This window comes from Tinamus guttatus, unplaced genomic scaffold (genome assembly GCF_059628265.1).
Source record: "Tinamus guttatus ecotype Peru unplaced genomic scaffold, ASM5962826v1 Tinamus_guttatus_pri_ptg000384l, whole genome shotgun sequence".
NCBI lineage: Eukaryota > Metazoa > Chordata > Aves > Tinamiformes > Tinamidae > Tinamus > Tinamus guttatus.
The window spans coordinates 643,223-661,700 of record NW_028288918.1 but is presented as its reverse complement, the minus strand read 5'-3'; positions in this window follow the sequence as shown (position 1 = coordinate 661,700).

Genomic DNA, 18,478 nt, shown 5'->3' with positions numbered 1-18,478 from the left:
GCTCTTCATGGTGAAACCATTAGATGTTTCAGCAGTATTTCATTCCTAATGTGCATCTTCAAAGATCTTTATTTGGTCAGCAGATTTCGTTCCCTCCAAGTGCCAGCCTCCTTAAGCACCTGCCACTGCTTTTAAAAATCACTGTATAACCAGATCTTTGGGTGACATTTAATCTAAAAGTGGATTTCCTAGCTCTGTATGTTCTAGCTAACCAATGCAATCTAATCATAACTTTCCTTGGTAAGGTTAGTTCTGTTGGATAAATTCCACTAAGTCAGTCCTTTTCTTTCCTTTTGGTTATCTGAATTGCTTATTGTGAAGTTTTTTTTTTTTTTTTCTCCTGAGGCATTTGATCCAGAGTTCAAGAATTCAGAGTCCTAACACAAGCCCTGCATGCTTATATATCCATCAAGCTATATCACTTTCTTTCTTGATATATTTTTTATTTTATCAGTAGCATGTGTTTTTAAGTTATTTGTTGATATTTTTAATCCTTTTCCTAACAACAGCACTGTTCTTTCTAACCTTTGTGCTGTTTCCAGTTTACACAGCTTAAAATGATGAACTTTTAAATATAAATGACAGCAATAGGACTTGTGGTGTATGTTCTGTCTACATCAATTGCCAAATACTCTTCTATAGCAACAATCTTTATCTACTGTCATTAAAAGGTGCAAAAACAAATCTGAAATTATATTCTTACACTGTAACGAGGAATACTACCACAGTTCTGTCTTTCAGCTCTCACTCCATTCAGCTTTTACGAACAATAGGCTGATCATTCCACTTTCTATGCCATACAATAATGGCCATCAGCTTTCTATTAAAATATTATTAAAAATATAGGAATATATCTATAGACAATTCAGTGGTTCTATATGCAGGACACATTATATTTATCCAGAGATTCCCTAATGATTGAAGATTATAAATACAGATATTTTATTCAGTCATCCTTTACTACTTGTGTTGGGGTTATTTTGTCTGCATTATTCAAGTCATATGAACATTCTTCTGTTCCATGGAAATCAGATAACTCTTGAATGCTATAATAAATCAGTGCTTGATCGGTGTGTTCTCACTTTGATACACAATATTACAACAATCTTTCATCAGAATGCTAAACTGACATTTATAAGGAAATGTTAAATCTACATTTTCCTTATTTATTTTATAATTAAAAAATGCTTTGTCATTTGAAGGCAACTTCAGATTAATATCACAAATATGTCTCTGGGCATTTGCAGCCTAAGATAGAAAGATTTCACTAAGTGTTCACTGTCTTTCAGCTGAACTGTATTCAGCTAGTGTTATGGCATTAAAATGAAAGAGATACTGGAAACTATTATAATACAGAATCACAGATTCGTGGATGTTGGAAGGGACCTCTAGAGATCATCTAGTCCAACCCCCCTGCTCAAGCAGGGACACCTAGAGCATATGGCATAGGGTGGCATCCAGGCAGGTTTTGAAGATATCCAGAGAAGGAGATTCCACAACCTCTCTGGGCAGCCTGTTCCAGGGCTCTGTCACCCTCACAGTAAAGAAGTTCTTCCTCATATGCAGATAAAACTTTCTGTGTTTCAGTTTATACCCATTACCTCTTGTTCTGTTGCTGGCCACCGCCGAGAAGAGTTTGGCTCCATTCTCCTTGCATTCTCCCCTCATGTATTTGTACATGTTGATAAGATCCCATCTCAGTCTTCTCCTCTCCAGGCTAAACAGGCTCACCTTGTATAGTCTTTTCTCACACAATATATGCTCCATCCCCTTAATCATCCTTGTTGCTCTACACTGGACCCTCTCTAGAAGGGTCTACGCCTCTCTTGTACTGGGAAGCCCAGAACTGCACACAATACTCCACGTGCAGCCTCACCAGAGCTGAGTAGAGGGGCAGGATCGCCTTCCTTGACCTGCTGGCAACGCTCCTCCTGATGCAGGCCAGGATCCCATTGGCCTTCTTGGCCACAAGGGCACATTGCTGTCTCATGGTTAACTTGTTGTCAAGCAGGACTCCCAAATCCCTCTCTGTGGAGCTGCTTTCCAGCAGGTCAACCCCTCGTCTGTCCTGGTGTCTGGGGTTATTCCTCCTCAGGTGCAGGACCCTGCACTTGTCCTTGTTGAACCTCACGAGGTTCCTCTCAAAGTCTCCAACCTGTCTAGGTCTCTCTGAATGGCAGCACAGCCCTCTGGAGCATCAGCCACTCCACCCAGTTTGGTATTGGCCACAAACTTGACATAATACGTGATATAATGCTAACTTACCTGCTTAAATCCCCATCCAGTCACCTGGGTGAAGGAAAAACAAAACAAAACAAACAAAAAAAAAAACCATTGGGATCTTTCAAGAAATGTTTTCCTGATCAGGCAAGCAAACAACTCAATTATAAATGGTGGCCAATTCCATACCTGCTTCTAGTTCTTCTCAGTGGAAGTCTCTCTGGTTTCCTAGAGCTAGAAAATAGAAATATATTAGTTTTTAGAGACAGGAATGCTATAATAACCGAATATACTTTATGAAAACCAGAGTAAGATCATTAAAAAACATTATGTACAACACAGCTTGCAATTACCTAGCACACAGACCATGACCAAACATGCCTTGTATCAAAGCACCAAATGCATCATCATTCCCAACATCAGCATGCGAGGCTAACCCTCACAAGACAGCACTCTGCTGTGTGCAGATATTTTGATCTAGACTTTAGTCAAGGGAAAATCTAGAATAGAAAGATGAAAGAAAAGTGACATGGTCCTTGAAAGAAGAGGACGATGTGGCAATGCAGCAGAGAATGGAAGATTTATTTCAATTTAATTCATAACCACCACTTACATATGTTATCAAGCACTGAATGCTGACTCCTTCTTAATTATTGCAGCCTTCGGATAAATGTCTTTTATTGCAAGATAAATCTGGGAGAGGGTGTGTGGGTTTTTTTTAGTGAAATGTTGAAATTTTTCAGAATTCATGAGGACTTGATTATGCAGGTGGCAAGACCAACACAGGAGTCCTTCCCTTTTCTCCTATTATCTCTGTAAATCACAACAGGGAGAAATGCACAGCAGTTTTAAAAATGATTCTTATGCAGGATAAAAATAATATCTAAAAATAGGGCTCAGAAGAACTACTGACTTGATAAAAAAGTATTCATTTTGCATATTAGCAGTGACAGAGGCAAAAATGTCCTAGAACAACTACCTTACACACTCAAGAAAACTGGATATTTTTAGCAGATTATCTTGGATGTTTTGCTGTGGTTATGAATCCTCTAAGTATTCATAAGTAAGTACAAATATGCAGGACATACAATAAATAAAATGTTTTTTAATAATGTTTTATTTTTTTCAGTCCCAAAAAAGCAGCCAGATTTCCCACTCAATGGAGACTGGTACTGCAATCTAACATGATGCTAAGCTAATGATGAGTAAGATAAGCAGTTTCCTGGTGAGGTTTAAAAATACTGCTAAGTTTTTAATGCTCAGAAACTACCTGAAAACTTGTGTCTGCTTCTCTGAGAAACTGCTATAAAAGTGAGTTTAATTAAATGAATTTTTAACATTTTTCATTATTTTTGATGGCATATGTTCCATGATGTAGCTTATGTAAGGTATCATATTTCTAACTTGAAGTCAAATTTAGATCAGACATGCAGTAATCTCTCTTTGCTGATGCTTTTACTAATTCCTCATTGATGATATTAACTTACTTAGCCTATATCTTTGGGCACCTAAATGAGGAATACTACTGTGCTGAGAGTTGATGCTTGTTAAGGCTAAGGTTTCTTGTTTTATATATTGCAAGTTCTTGACCTGAAAAAATGCATTTTACATTAAAAAAAAAAAACAGAGAGAGAGAGAAAAGGATGCCACATGTCAGCTGAACAGCTGAATAAACATCTGGGTAAGATACATTTTATTTGCAATAATTATACAGCTTTGTCAAAAATGGCAGGAAAAGTTTGTGCTTTCTCAGAGAAAAAAAAAAAGGGCTTGGTACTGCTTCTGAAAGGTTTGAGTTATTGATGAATCTTGCTTGGTTCGGTGCTTGTTTCTCTCAACGAATACTATGTGATAGGAGAAAATACTGGCAATTTTTCCTGCTCTGTTCAGGAAATGATTTCTTGGTGCTGCCAGTGTCTACATCTAAACAGCTTACACATGATACTAATACCTTTCTCTTGTATACCTGATTGTGTCACCTATATGAACATATAAAGGGGTTTTGTATTTGTTCAGTAAAAACACAAACCAAATGTAGCAACAAATCTGTCACAAACATACATAAATGCTTATGTGAGCCAGTGGTATTGAAATAGTTTGGCATGACATTAACTGAAAAAAGATTGAGGAGAAAGGTTTTTTTTGCTTGTTTTTTGTTTTGTTTTTCTTTTTCTTTTTTTTTTGCCTACAGTTTGCCAGCAGAAAAAAGGAGTAATACAGTCACACAGCAAAATAAATTTGATTTAAGAAATGGAAGTCTTCCATCTTGACTATATTATCTTGAAAATACAGTATTTTTCTTAATTATTAATCTGAATTTCCTTATACATTTGGCTTTTTAAAGCTAAATTTTCTGAAGAATATTCAGGAGAGAAGACTGGCAGGACTGATGACTTGTAAAAGCATGACAAAAGGAAGACAGAATAGATTTTTCCACAGTGGGTTGTATCCTGTTGTTCATAGGTGGCAATAATGTATCGTAATCTCAAAAAAATAATGTTGACAAGTGTCTTTTTACCTATTTCTACTACAGCATTGAATTCAAAGCATCCCAGCTCTTTTCCAATAAAAGTCTGGTGATGCTTAACAGCAAAGGTCACGTTTGACAGATGTCACACTGGCTTTGCTTCGCCTGTTATGCAGTATATTTGTATTTTGTCTTCTTTCTAAAATCTATGTTCTATTTTCCAAATGTTTAATGATTTAATTCTAATCTCTTTTCAGATTTGATTTAATTCAGCTTCTGGCACTACACATCAAAGCTTTGAAACTAAAGCTTGACTTGATGTTGTAGTCTCTTTTTGGTGACTTAGTTTATACTCAGTTTTCTAGATTTTTCTGGATATTACTTAGATAGTTCTGATTTGCATACAAACAACAATTATATAACTATATCTATTTTGTATTTAAGACCAGCCTAGTCCACAAAATGTCTTGTACTGGCAGATGGTGCTCTCAATTCACGTAGTTTAGTTCTTCATAATCATACATTGTTTGCTGTTTAATCAATCAGATATCTGTGCTGGCCTTCAGAGCTGGACAAAGCTGGGCAAAGAGGAATCTGATGAAGTTCAGTAAAGACAAGTGCAGGGTTCTGCCTCTCAGTAAGAATAATCCCCAAACCAGTACAGGCTGCTTGACTGACCTACTGGAAAACAGCTCTGCAGGGAAGGACCTGGGATCTCTGGTGGACAACACATGAATTATAAGCCAGCAATGTGCCCTTGTGGCCAAGGTCAATGGTGTTCTGGCGTGCATTAGGAAGAACGTTGCCAGCACGTTGAACAAGGTGATCCTCCTCCTTCTCTACCCAGTCCCCTGGTGAGGCCATACCTGGCGTGCAGTGTGCAGTTCTGGGCTTCCCAGTACAAGAGAGAAATGGAGCTACTGGAGAGAGAGTCTGGCACATCAAAGATGGTATGGGGCCCGCAGCATCTTTCCTGTGAGGAGAGGCTGAGAGAGCCTGTTTAGCCTAAAGAAGAGAAAGCTGAAGGGGGATCTTATTAGTGCATATGAATATCTTAAGGGAGAGTGTGAAGAGGATGGTGCCAGACTGTCTTCAGTGGTGGCCAGCACCGGGACAGGAGGCAATGGGCACAATCTGAAATATAGGAAGTTCCTTCTGAATATGAGGAAAGGCTTCTTGACTGTGAGGATAACAGAGCACTGGAACAGGATGTCCAGAGAGGTTGTGAAATCTTCTCTGCAGATATTCAAAGACTTCATGAATGCTCTCCTCTGTGTTGTATTCTGGGAGATGCTGCTGGAACAACGGGGTTGGACTAGATGATCTCTCGAGGTCCTTCCAACATTAACCATTCTGTGATCCTGTGATTTATCCCAAAAAGCGAACATTTCCATGGCCAGACAAAATATATAATCAATAATGATCTACATCTGTATTTTGCTTTTAGATATTTGTATCACGTACGCTTGTTAGCATGCCGATTAAAAGAAACTATACAATTTGCAATTTTTTATATCCTTTTTCCTGGCAAATCTACTATACAGTTTACTACTAACATTAGGAAGCTAAAACATCATCTAATCAGATTGGAAATTCAAGCGCATCTTCATTGTGCTAGTAAGTTTCAATTCAACCCATCTGACACATAAAAAAGCAAAAAATAAAGTAAAAAATATAGCAAAACCTGCTTTTAGGAAAACTACCAGGCACAGACCTGTCTGGTTTAAATTATCACATGAATAAATACTAGCTAATTCACAACAACAAGAAAAAAGAAACAAAAAATTAAATGAATATTGAAGCAGTAGCATAAGTAGTAATACGCTATTTCTAAGATTACAAAACAAATTAGCAAGAGGTTATCATCCATAGAAAAGGCAGAAAATATAAGATAATAGTGCTTAATAGTGTCTTCCAACCGATCATAACTAAGCAAATCCACTCACAATATGGCCCTAGCTGGGTGCACTGAATGCAATCAAACACACTACGAAAATATAGACTTTTTATCCATTATTTGTATTAGTGCTTTTTGTTAATGATCTCAAGATTCTTAATTTTCTCAAGATTTTACGTATTTTTACAGGTCTAAGATCACAGGCATCATGCTATGCTCTTCTCCTCCAAAAAGGGCTTCATTCATGTAGAACTGCAGCAGTGCAAAGCTTTCCTTTATTTAGTTTAATAAGAAAATTAATCATGACAAAAGTGTAAACTAAGTGAAAGAAGATATGAATGAATCCAAGGCAGACTGCCTTCTGACCTCTTCGTTAGGGGACCTAAAATTCTCTTGCAGGCAACTTCTGGTTCTGGAAAATGCTTCATCCTTTCCAAGGAACAGCCCAGCTAGTTACTAGACCAGTGATTTAACAGGAAATTAACAACTCTCTCTGCTATGATAGGAATTTCAGGAAAAAAAAAATCAAACCACCACTAGGAAAATGAACTGCCAGCAATTTCACTTGGGAAAAAAAAAAGATTTTTACTAGTATTTTAAAAAATATTTCTATATATTTTTAGGAAAAAAAATCTGTAATTGTCAACTGATGAGAAATAACACAGAAGAACAGAAGAGAGAAGAACACTGGAATGAAGAATGTGCAGGAATTACCAAGATTTTATATTACCTGTAACTAAAATTGCTTCCTTTTATTTTTGAAAAAAAACCTTTTATGTCACTTTTCACAGCCACATTCTACTTTTAATGCATATAATTACTTATATGTATTACTTATATATTATCCTAGTTATTTGTCAAATGCCACATCAAAAAAGTTTATTATTTGCATTCACCTCAGCTGTTAAGCATCTTTTTCTTCCTTGCTGCTTTGTAAAATTCTTGTATCACCTCTATCACTCAGTTTCTGAGCACCTAGCACAACTAATTACATGACTAAAAAACTAAAAACATGTGTGTAAATTAGACTGAAACTAACTCAGAAGATGACTCTGAGTGTTTACGTGCTTGTAAACAGCCCAACTGACTTCACACATACTACAGAAATACTCACCACTTTCTTATTCACAGTTTGGAGTTGCACAAGAGACTTTCAAACTTATAAAATAAAAGCACTTCTTCCAAAAATGCATAAGCCATGTTTTCTTCAGAGAGTTCCTATCCCCTTGCAGACAGTCCTAGTCTGTCTAGTGACATTGTTTTGCCAACCAATGGCAGAATGTGGCTGTGAAAATGACATAAAAGTTTTTTTTTTTTTTTTCAAAAATAAAAGGAAGCAAGTTTAGTTACAGATTTTTTTTCCTAAAAATACATTTTTAAGATGCTTTATTCAAGAAGCATCTTCATGATTCAAGATGTATCGACCTTGAACTCTACAGGTACGCCCCAAAATGACTGGTTCTCCACAGGCACGTGGCACTTCGGCTTATGGGCCAGTGTTGTTCTTGGGAAGCGCAGCTGACTATTGACATCAATCATTTTTCATACCAACAGGCCTACAGGAGACTGGGTTTCCCAACGCATTGCTAGGGGACCCCACCCAGAGCTATCAATCCCTCTCCAAACATATCAATACCTGTTGATCTCTAAACACCATGAGGCCTATCCAATTCAACACCTATTCGTATCAATATCTATAAGGCCCAGTGATAGGCGAATAAAGAATTAACAACTGAAACTGCTGAATTGTACGAATCAAAGCATCACAGAATGGTTGAGGTTAGAAGGGACCTCTAGAAATCATCTAGTGCAAAGCCTGGTTCAAGCAGAGCATATCCTAGAGCAGATCCTAGAGCATATCCAGGCAGGTTTGGAAGATCTCCAAAAAAGGAGATTCCACAACTTCTCTCAGAAGACTATTCTCGTGCTCTGTCACCCCAATAGGAAAGAAACTCTTTCTCATATGCACATGAAACTTGCTGTGTTGCAATGTGTACCCTTTGCCATGGCCTTTCTAGCCCTGTTCCTCACGGGGCTCTAAGCCTTCTTTCTGCTAAGCCTAACCATCACCCTAAAACCAGACCTGAACTCATCAGCAATAGTGCTGGCTCTATGGCAAATATGATCCCAGAACCACTCTGGACATAGCGCTGCATTTCCTTTGGCATCCCCTTTCCATCCCCTCCATGGGACTCTAGGTTTTCTCCCTCTCTTAACTCCAACCCTAAAATACCTCTGTGCTCACCACAATGGTAGTGTACAACTCCCCCCTGGGTGAGAGCCTAAGGAGGCACCTCTCTGTCCTAGAGATGTCTGGAGAAGCAAGCAGGGGCTTGGCATGTTGGGGTTCTGCAGTAGGTTCTCTGACTTTGAAAACATGTGCCTACTTCAGTCTCACCCTGCTGTCTTTTCCACCTTCTGGGTGTCTAGTCCCAGCTGCCCAAAATCGTTCTTCCCCGAGAAGTACACAGCTCCAGAACATGGTGAGGCTGGCAGCTCCCCCAGCAGCGATCTGAGCAAGTGCAGTGCCCTCTCACCCCTCCAAAAGCTGCAGGTCTGCAGTGCTGTTGACTTGTCCCCTCTCCAAGCTGTCTGTTCTGGCCCCAGGTGAAGAGCTCACCTCCTTAACGTGGGGAGCACAAGAGATCAGCTCTAGCACTCATGCCTCCCTCTAATCCTTCTGCTTTGGGAGTGGTAGGGAGAGGGTGTGCTCACAGAGGAAAAGCCTGTATAAAAGAGACTGTTTGGAGAATGCGTCTGTTTCCTAGTTCTATCAGCAGCCTAAAAAATAAGGAAGACTTACTCTGATAAAAAGATGCTGTGCCACAAGACTGAGCAAAGGAAGAGCATCTGTTATCACTGTGCCCTAGCGTGTTCTACCTCCTTCCCCGAAACCTCACATGTGCTTTCACTGGGAGGCTCTGTTCTCTAGCAATAAGCGGGAAGAGCATACGGTTTGTGGCAAAATGATAGCAAGCATTGCTACTGTAAGGCAGCTCAGCTGTCCTGATGGAGTTTGTGTGCAAGCATGCAAAACCTCACCAGATCTGTCTCTGGATAGACACTGCGCTTGTACATTGCAAGTAAAATACAGTCATATACCTATCCCATGGCAAAAATCCTCTCAGAACATCTACCTTTGCATTGCTCTCCTTCCTCCAGCAGCCCATTTCCACTTCCACTTCAATGGCCCTCTACAGTCTCTCTTTCTCTCAACCTTAAGCCTAATTTTTAAAACCTTTTTCAGATGCTCTGCTACCGTGACTCCCATTTGCGCACCAGTACACAAAATCCACCTTGTGCTCCCTTAGCACTGCTGTCCTTCCTGTAGCAGCCCCTTTCCACATTCACTCCAATGGCATCTCTGCACTCTCAACCCTAATTTTGAATGATTTTTTTTTTTTTTAGAACATGATTCCCATTTGTGGACCAGAACATGAAGTCCTCCTAGTACAGCTCCCTTGGCACCCATCCCCTAGCTTTAGCAGCCCCTTTCTGCACTGTCTATGCTCTCTCTTTTTCTCAACCCTAACTCTAATTTTGAAAGCCTTTTTCAGACCCATGCTGGCAACATGACACCCAGTTGTAGACCAAACTAGAAATCCTCTTGGCACCTCTCTATTTTCTTTATCAGCCCCTTTCCACTTCCACTTCAATGACACCTTTACACTCAACCCTAGCCTCAATTTTGAAATTATTTTCAGACCCATGCTGCCACCACAACTCTCATTTGTGGACCAGACACAAGCTTCTCCCAGCAGAGCTCCCTTAACACTGCTCTCTTACAGGTCCTTTCTACACCCACTCTATTAGCATCTCCAAGCTCTCTGCATCTCTCAAATCTACTCTACTTTTGAAAACATTTTCTTAGGCCTGTGCTGGCACCACAGTCCTCATTTGTGGAACAGAACACAAGGTCCTCCCAGCACAGTTCCTTTGGCAATGCTCTCCTTCCTTTAGCAGCCTGTCTTCACTGCCACTCCAATGGCACATTTACTCTCTCTCTTTCAACACTAAGACTAATCCTAATTTTGGATATTTTTTTTTTGCAGGCTCATGCTGGCACCATGACCTCCATTTGTGGACAAGAAAATCTTCCTGACAAGAAAATCTTCCTAGCAGTCCTGTCTTGGCTTCTCTCCCCCTTCATTGGCAGCCTTTTTCCACACACTCCAAGGGCGACTTTGCTGTCTCTCTCTCTCTCTCTCTCAGCCTTAACCTTAATTTTCAATAACTAAGTGAAAGAGATAAAGAGTATTTATTTACAAGCAAAAAGATAAGTGGCCCCTTGTACTGAACATGACTGTTTGGAAAACATTTTATCTATGATTAATTTAATGTAAAGAAAAAAAAAAAGCAACGGTGAATCATAAAATCATTAAAGTTGGAAGGGACCTCTAAAGATCATCTAGTCCAACCCCCCTGCACACACAGGGTCACCAAGAGCACGTGGCACAGGACTGCGTCCAAGTGGGTTTTGAAGATCTCCAGAGAAGGAGAAAGTCTTTGCAGTTACTTTTTAGTTCTTTAAGTTTATTCTTACATTAATGAATATCAAGTTATACCATTTGCTATTGAGAATACTGGTTTCAGACATACTTGTTTGTATGGAGCTAAAAACCACTTCATATGAGCTTTACTACCTGACTACACAGATTATGGATAAATTTCTGTGCTTCTGGAAACAGGCCTGAAAGACCAGTCACTTCAGTTCCTGTTTTTTTTTTTTTTTTTTTTTTTTTTTACATATTTCAGTTCTCAAATATCTATTCACTAAATCCTAGCAGTTTTGTTTCTACCTGCCTTGTTCCCTACCTGCCTACTATTTCCCATTGCAAGATTTGTACAGAATGAGAACATACTATATATATCATATCTTCTTTCTGATCAAATATAATGTGACAATACATTTTTTTTCCTATATTCACTTGTCAGTTCTTGTTTGGAATACTGCTAGAAATTAGAAAATACAGACCCGAATAAAAATGAGGTAATAGCAAAGAAGTATTCAAACAACATTTTGAAAAAAAAAATAGATTGGATTTGAACTTTCGTAAAAAGAAATGTATACTTCTATTTTGTTGTATACATGCTAATGGATGATGAGCTCTAAGAAATGAAATAACGAGGCAATTAGGACTGCTGACGGTATGCTCTGTGGTTTGCTTTGTAGTTCTCCATCCCGTAAGCATGTAGTTTCCTTTTGATGGGTATAGGTGAGACAGAAGTATGCTCCCATATATTCTCTGGTCTGGACAGTCTGAGGCCATATCCGCTCTGAGCAGTGAAGTGCACCTGCCCTACAGCATATCCATAGTTTAAAAGGACCTGTACAGGCTAATGAGTTTGTTATCCATATAATATATCATTTAGACAGCAAAATGTTTTTTTAATGTTCATTGTTCTTTGTACATTCCTGAATGTACAATAATCCAGTAAAAATACAAACTATTACTATTTATGGTATTAAAAATAGAGAATGGGTATAGATTCTGTTTTGGTTTCAGTTCAGCAGAAAGCTTGTTTGGACTTATGCATTGCAGCCATTTTACGAAACAGTATGCGCTTTTGAAAACAGCCACAAATATTTTATTAGAAACAGCTACCAAAAAAAAAAAAATAAAAAAAAGATTAAATACTTTGGTCTACAGTCAGCTATCCAGCTATCAAGAACAAATGGACACCTGCAAACTACTCACCTAGGATTTAGGAAGACTTGAATCACCTTATTTTGTGTTGTCTCTAATACACCAGTTATTCTCATGTTTTGGGACCTTGTATTTACAGGTACAGAGATAGTTTCCAATTTAAAAGGAATATTTATCAGTTTTAGAGCATATTTATGTGGACAAAACATAACAAATCTCAAGGGTATTACATGTCTCATGTCCCCACTTTCACTTCCCAATCCTCTTTTTAAAAGCCCTTATTGGATCATCAATTTGGGCTCATTTAGCTCAATGTTCCATGGGAGAGCATACTACACTGAGCTCCTGCTCCCCTGCTTGAACCTGTCTACTTCTGCCATACTGATTTTGAGCTGCGAAAACTCAGTTGTATTTGATGTCCAATGCAAGAATAAACTTACCTCCTATTCAAATGCATTCTTTACAAAAATCCTCTCTCATTCTCCACTGTTAACCATGTCATCAAACATACAGTCATACAACCATTAAATTGAGAAAGAATAAAAAGGTACTGCTCTATTTTATAGAGGTCTGCAGGTCATCTGGTGCAGCTTGTATCAGATTTGTGCCATTTATTTTGATTGCTCACGACAAGATCATATTTTCCTTAATATGCTACATAGTACTAAGTGCTTTACAAAGTAAACAGCAAAAGTGTGCTTAAGTCAAGGCTATGGAAGAAGCTAGGGTATGTGTCCATAATTTTTAAAACAATTCTTGGGTTTTATTATTTCCTTTCATTTATTTGAGACAGAAATGTAAAACAAAAATATAATTTGAACAGCATGCTTATTGTGATTTCTTAATTGAAATGTCACTTGTGGCATAAAAGACCTTTGCAGTTTTGGATGTGGTCTCAAGGAACTGAGAGTATCTCCTGATTGCTCCAGAAACATGACAATACTATAAAGCAAATTATTAGTTTCCAGATGATTCGTAATGAGAAAGTGAAATTTTCGTTTTATTATATTATGCTCAGGAAAATGTGAAAGATTGAAGAGACTTTTGAAATAGACTGAAGGATATATTCCCGCCATTTCTTATTTTACAGAAAAAAATGGACTCACGTGTACTTTCCTTTCTGCAGTACAATTTAGCTGAAACATCATATGGCTCAAGTTATGCAGACTCAGACAAAATTAAAAACAACATAAAGAAAGTGTTGCTAAACATCTGAGACATGCAATTGCCTAAGGACCACTGTGTAGTATTTAACTAACCAAAGATATTAGAAAAATGTTGCCTACCATAGTTAGCTGGTCAAATTATTTCTGAACTGGACATAAACTGAGATTATTTTCACAGAAATTGGTCAAGCTAACATCATATTTCTTTGAAATGTCCCCCCAGAATAATGGGAAAGAGAAGCTCCTTCTGCAAAGTCCCCCTGTGCTTTTACTGATCGTCCACTCCTTGTCTGTGACTATCATGTTTAAGAATATGTGTCTCCTCCTGAAATACCCTTAGTGAAGCATCAACCTTGCCACTGATGAACAAAGAACGGTGGGATGCTAATATACATATCCAGAATTCAGTATAGAAAGCTGTTTGTCAGAGAAATCATCCTTAATGTTCTCTAGCAAAAAGCAATCAAGCTTTTTCCATACCCAAATCCACATAAAACATAAGAATAAAGCACATGTGTGTTGTACCTTCTAGCCATCAGAAAAATCCATCTCTTTGTGAATCTTCTGGTAGAGGACAGATCAATTATTCTTTCTTTGTCTTCATGCAGATAATGACAAATTTGGAGCATTAAGTATACTGGTCAACTATTTAGCAGGCAAGGCATAATACTAGTTTCTGTCTTTGATTCTTTAGGCTATATTGGGTACAATAATCCATACTTTGTCCACAGAATTCTTAAAGCAAAGTTTGAATTCCAGCTTTGTTCTCCCAGCAATGGCATGACAGAAATCAAGCATTCTTCCTTAGCAACTCTTCAGTGATACTGTAGACACGAAGACACAATAATAGAAAACTTAGCGGCATTTATTTGTGGATAGAAGTTTGCTGGATTCAGTAGTGCATCAGTATAGCACCAGGGTTCTGACATAGTAATACTAACAAGGCCTTAACCACATTGCAGTTTTAAAGACAATCACTCACTTTATAGAGGAATAACTTATTTGATTAGATTTGTCTGTTTTTGGATTTTCCTTAATTTGATGAAATATCAGCATCTTTATGATTTTTCTTTTTCAGCTTTTATAAGGAAATGAGCTTTGTAAATTAATTAAAAATATGAGTATCAATAATTTCAGGATGTTTTTCTTGAAAATTGATTTTTTAATGAGAGACAGAATTGAAAATTCAAAGGTAAGAAATACATTGATCAGCCTGAATTTATGCATGCTAGGATATGAGCTACCTGAAATTCAAAAAAATTTAAGAAGAAAGTAGTGCAGCAGGGAGTGTTTAGTTGGGAAATTATCCAATTAGAAATCAATGGGTGAAAAAACTAAATCAAAAAATGTTATCCCTCAGCTCCTTTAAGGAAAAGGCAGATGAAATGAGTCAATAAAACTTAATCTTCTTATCTATAAGAAGTTTTAGTCCACTGACTCCCATAAATAATTCTGTTTTCTATCACATCTCTGTTGAAGTCTGCATAACCTTCTCTTGCAGAGGAATTAAAAGATATGGGGAAATTAGATAACGGTTAGCAATATGAGTCACTATTTCTGTGTTCATGAAAATCAGAAGATACAATTCAGATAAGTATAAATATTTTTCTGATTATTTTTGTATTTCATCCATTCCTCAGCACGTATACAGTCATCAGCATGTAATAAAAACACTCAGAGATAATCTTTGTCCTCTTCAAATGAGAGTATATCAGGTTATTTAATGTGCAAAGTTTTTTTGCATATTATTATTAATATTATTTGAGGGTACATTTTTTCAGGTTTACATATTTACATTCCATTTTGTCTACTATATTGCCTGTCACTTTTATTTGCCTTTTGAATTATATTTTTGATGATGCAATGTATACTGACTGAAAATAACTTAAATGAATAGTCTACTTGATTTATTCAATGAATGTACAAAAGGTTTATAAGCAGAAACACTATGTGACAGGCAATTTTAAAGTATATGATCAGAAGTTGATCTGTTTCTTTAAAGTACATCTGACATATTAAAAGAAGGAAAGTATATGAGAAGAGAAAAATTGTGGGTTTTTTTTGTTTGTTTGTTTGCTTGTTTTTCACATTCCATAAATTATAATGCCCTGAGGGCAATGCATTTTGGGGCACCTCTGAACTAGGGAACTACCAGAGCAAGAAACAAGTTAATAAAATAGTTTGAAAGAGACCCTTCTAATATATCATTCATGAGAGAAGACCCTTGGGAATAAAGGAAAAGGGACAGAATCCAGCAAAAGAAAAAAAAAAAAAAAAAGAAGGAGAGGCAAATAACAAGATGTCATAAACATCTTGGATAAGAATTTTGAGCCTCAGTTGGCTCCAGATGGCTTTTGAGTATCTCCAAGGAAGGAAACTCCACACCATCTCTGGTAATGCAAAGCCCTTATATTCAGGCAGTGCTTTCTTTGTCTCTGTGCCAGTTGCCTATCTTCCTATCACTAGGCACCCCTGCATCAGATATCTGTACACACTGATATTTATTTGCTCAGTTTTCTCTTCTCCATGCTGAGTAGTTCAGCTCTCTCAGCCTTTCCTTGTATGAGAGATGCTTTAGTTACTTCGTTGCCCTTCACTAAACTTGCTCCAGTACCTCCATGTCTCTTTTATATTGGAGGACCCAGAACTGGATACAGTTCTCCAGATGTGTCTTCACTAGGGCTGAATAGAAGGGGAGAAACTTATCCCTTGACTTGCTGGCAATGCTCATCCTCATGCAACCCAGTATACCATTGGCCTTATTGCCTACCATGGTACATGGCTAACTCGTGATCCTCTTGTCCACCAGGACACCCAGTCCTTCTCTGCAGAGCTGCTCTCCAGGTCAATCCCCTATTCCCTACTGAATTTCAGAGCATGTCCATCCAACTTATTCACTCTAGGTGGCTCACTAGACAAATAAAACCAAAAGAATATAATGATTTTTTTATCATTTAAAAACTTTGCTGGAAAAGATGATTAAAACTTTTTTAAAAGCCAGGACTCCATACCCCGCCCCCCCATTTTCTTATTCAAGAAGGCAGCTTACTAGCATACTTCCTTTAAAAAAAGAAAAAAAGACATTTAGAACAAATAGACTGGAGGACTTCTGAAAATTTGTTTTCCATTTTTGTCTCCTTCCACTCCCCCAAAATATCCAGATAGTAATGTCATTATCATTGAAATTCAATACGATTACTTAAAGAATCACATAGTTAGAAGCAGCAAAATGTATTGTCACACATGTCATTTCAAGAAGACACATTTGCTGGGCTAATCTGGGGAGCCAGTTCAAGCAGACGATATGTTTCTAGACTCCAATTCATTACCTAAATATTCTATTATAAGCAACCAACAGGAACACAGCTGTGAATAGCAGAAATATGCCGTATGCACAACCAACAGTCGAATGTGCAGAATGGCAGAAGACATGCTGAAATGCCTGAAAATAATTCATACAATTTACACACTGTAAACAGTCTCAGTCCCAGTCATGTCTTCCATAAATTCAATCTATTATTTCTGAAGTTATTATGCTGCACTGTATTTATAAATAATAACACCCTTTTTACATTTTTAATTATTTCATGATTTAACAATTTGTTTATTTAGAAACATAGGTCAATAAGAATCTGTCAGCAATACACATTATGCTGAACAGAAATATAGAGTAAAACATATCAAGAAACAAATATCACCCCACTGAAAGAGGGGAAGAGAAAGAAAAGACAGACTGTAGGAGTGTTTTTCATACCTTGAATATGAAAACATCTAATTCTTCATGATCATGTCTTATTACTCTGTGCTCCCACCTGAATGAAAAGATTAGCTCCAATGAAATGCTTTACAATCAATCACACCTCCTTCATTTTGAACACATTAAATTCCATGGTTCACACGTGATCTTAAATTCTTGTAATTCCATCTATATAAGTGTGTTCTACCTCTTAACACCCTTATTTTTCATTGGTAGTTTGCTGATATTCTATTCCTGCAAGGAATAGAAGGTATTAAAATAAAGGGCTTTCAAGGCCATAGATTGATTGAGACTCTTTGAGTCACAAGATTTCAACTGCATATTAGTACATTTCCAAGTTACTATTGGCCACAGCCAGTAAAAAGACAGAGCTTCTGAAAAAACAAGAATAGAGAAAAAACTGTCAATAAATTGTTGTATCTTCTTATCTTTTGGTCCTAGCTTGTATATTGATTCTATTGCTTTAGCAAAACAAAAGATGCTTCCCTCCACTTAGCCTTAAAGAATTGCCTCCATCAGATCTGGCTAACACATATACTACAGAATCAGACAGTGACTCCACCACTTCCCTGGGCAGCCTTTTCCAATGCTTGATTACTCTTTCTGTGTAGAAATCCTTCCTAAAGTCTAACCTGAACCTTCCCTGGCACAACAGGAGGCCATTTCCTCTTGTTCTATCTGCAGTTATTCTGGAGAAGGGAAAGATCCCCACCTCACTACAACCTCCTTTCAGGTAGTTGTAGAGAACGATAAGGTTTCCCTTGAGTCTCCTTCTCTGGACACGCTCCAGCACCAGTATTCAAGCTGCAACCTCACCAGCACTGAGTTCAGGGGGACAATCACCTCCCCAGTCCTGCTGGCTACACTATTCCTGATACGAACCTAGATGACCACATGGGCACACTGCTGTCTCATGTTGAGCTGGCTGTTGACTAACACTCCCAGATCCTTTCCTGCCACAGAGCTCTCCTGCCACTCTCCGCCAGGCCTGTAATGTTGCATGGGGTTGTTGTGACGGAAGTACAAGACCTGGCACTTGGCCTTGTTGAACCTCATATGCTTGGTCTCAGCCCATTGATCCAGTCTGTCCAGATCCTTCTAAAGAGCTTTCCAACCCTCGAGCAGATCTGTTCTTCCTCCCAGCTTGGTGTCATCTGCAAATTTGCTGAGAGTGCACTCAATGCCCTCATCCAGATTATTGATAAATGTAAGAAAGAGAACTGGCCCCAACACTGACCTCTGGGGAACACCATTTAACTCCATTCACCACCATTCTCTGGGCCCAGCCATCCAGACAGTTCTTCACCTAGCAAAGATGACACC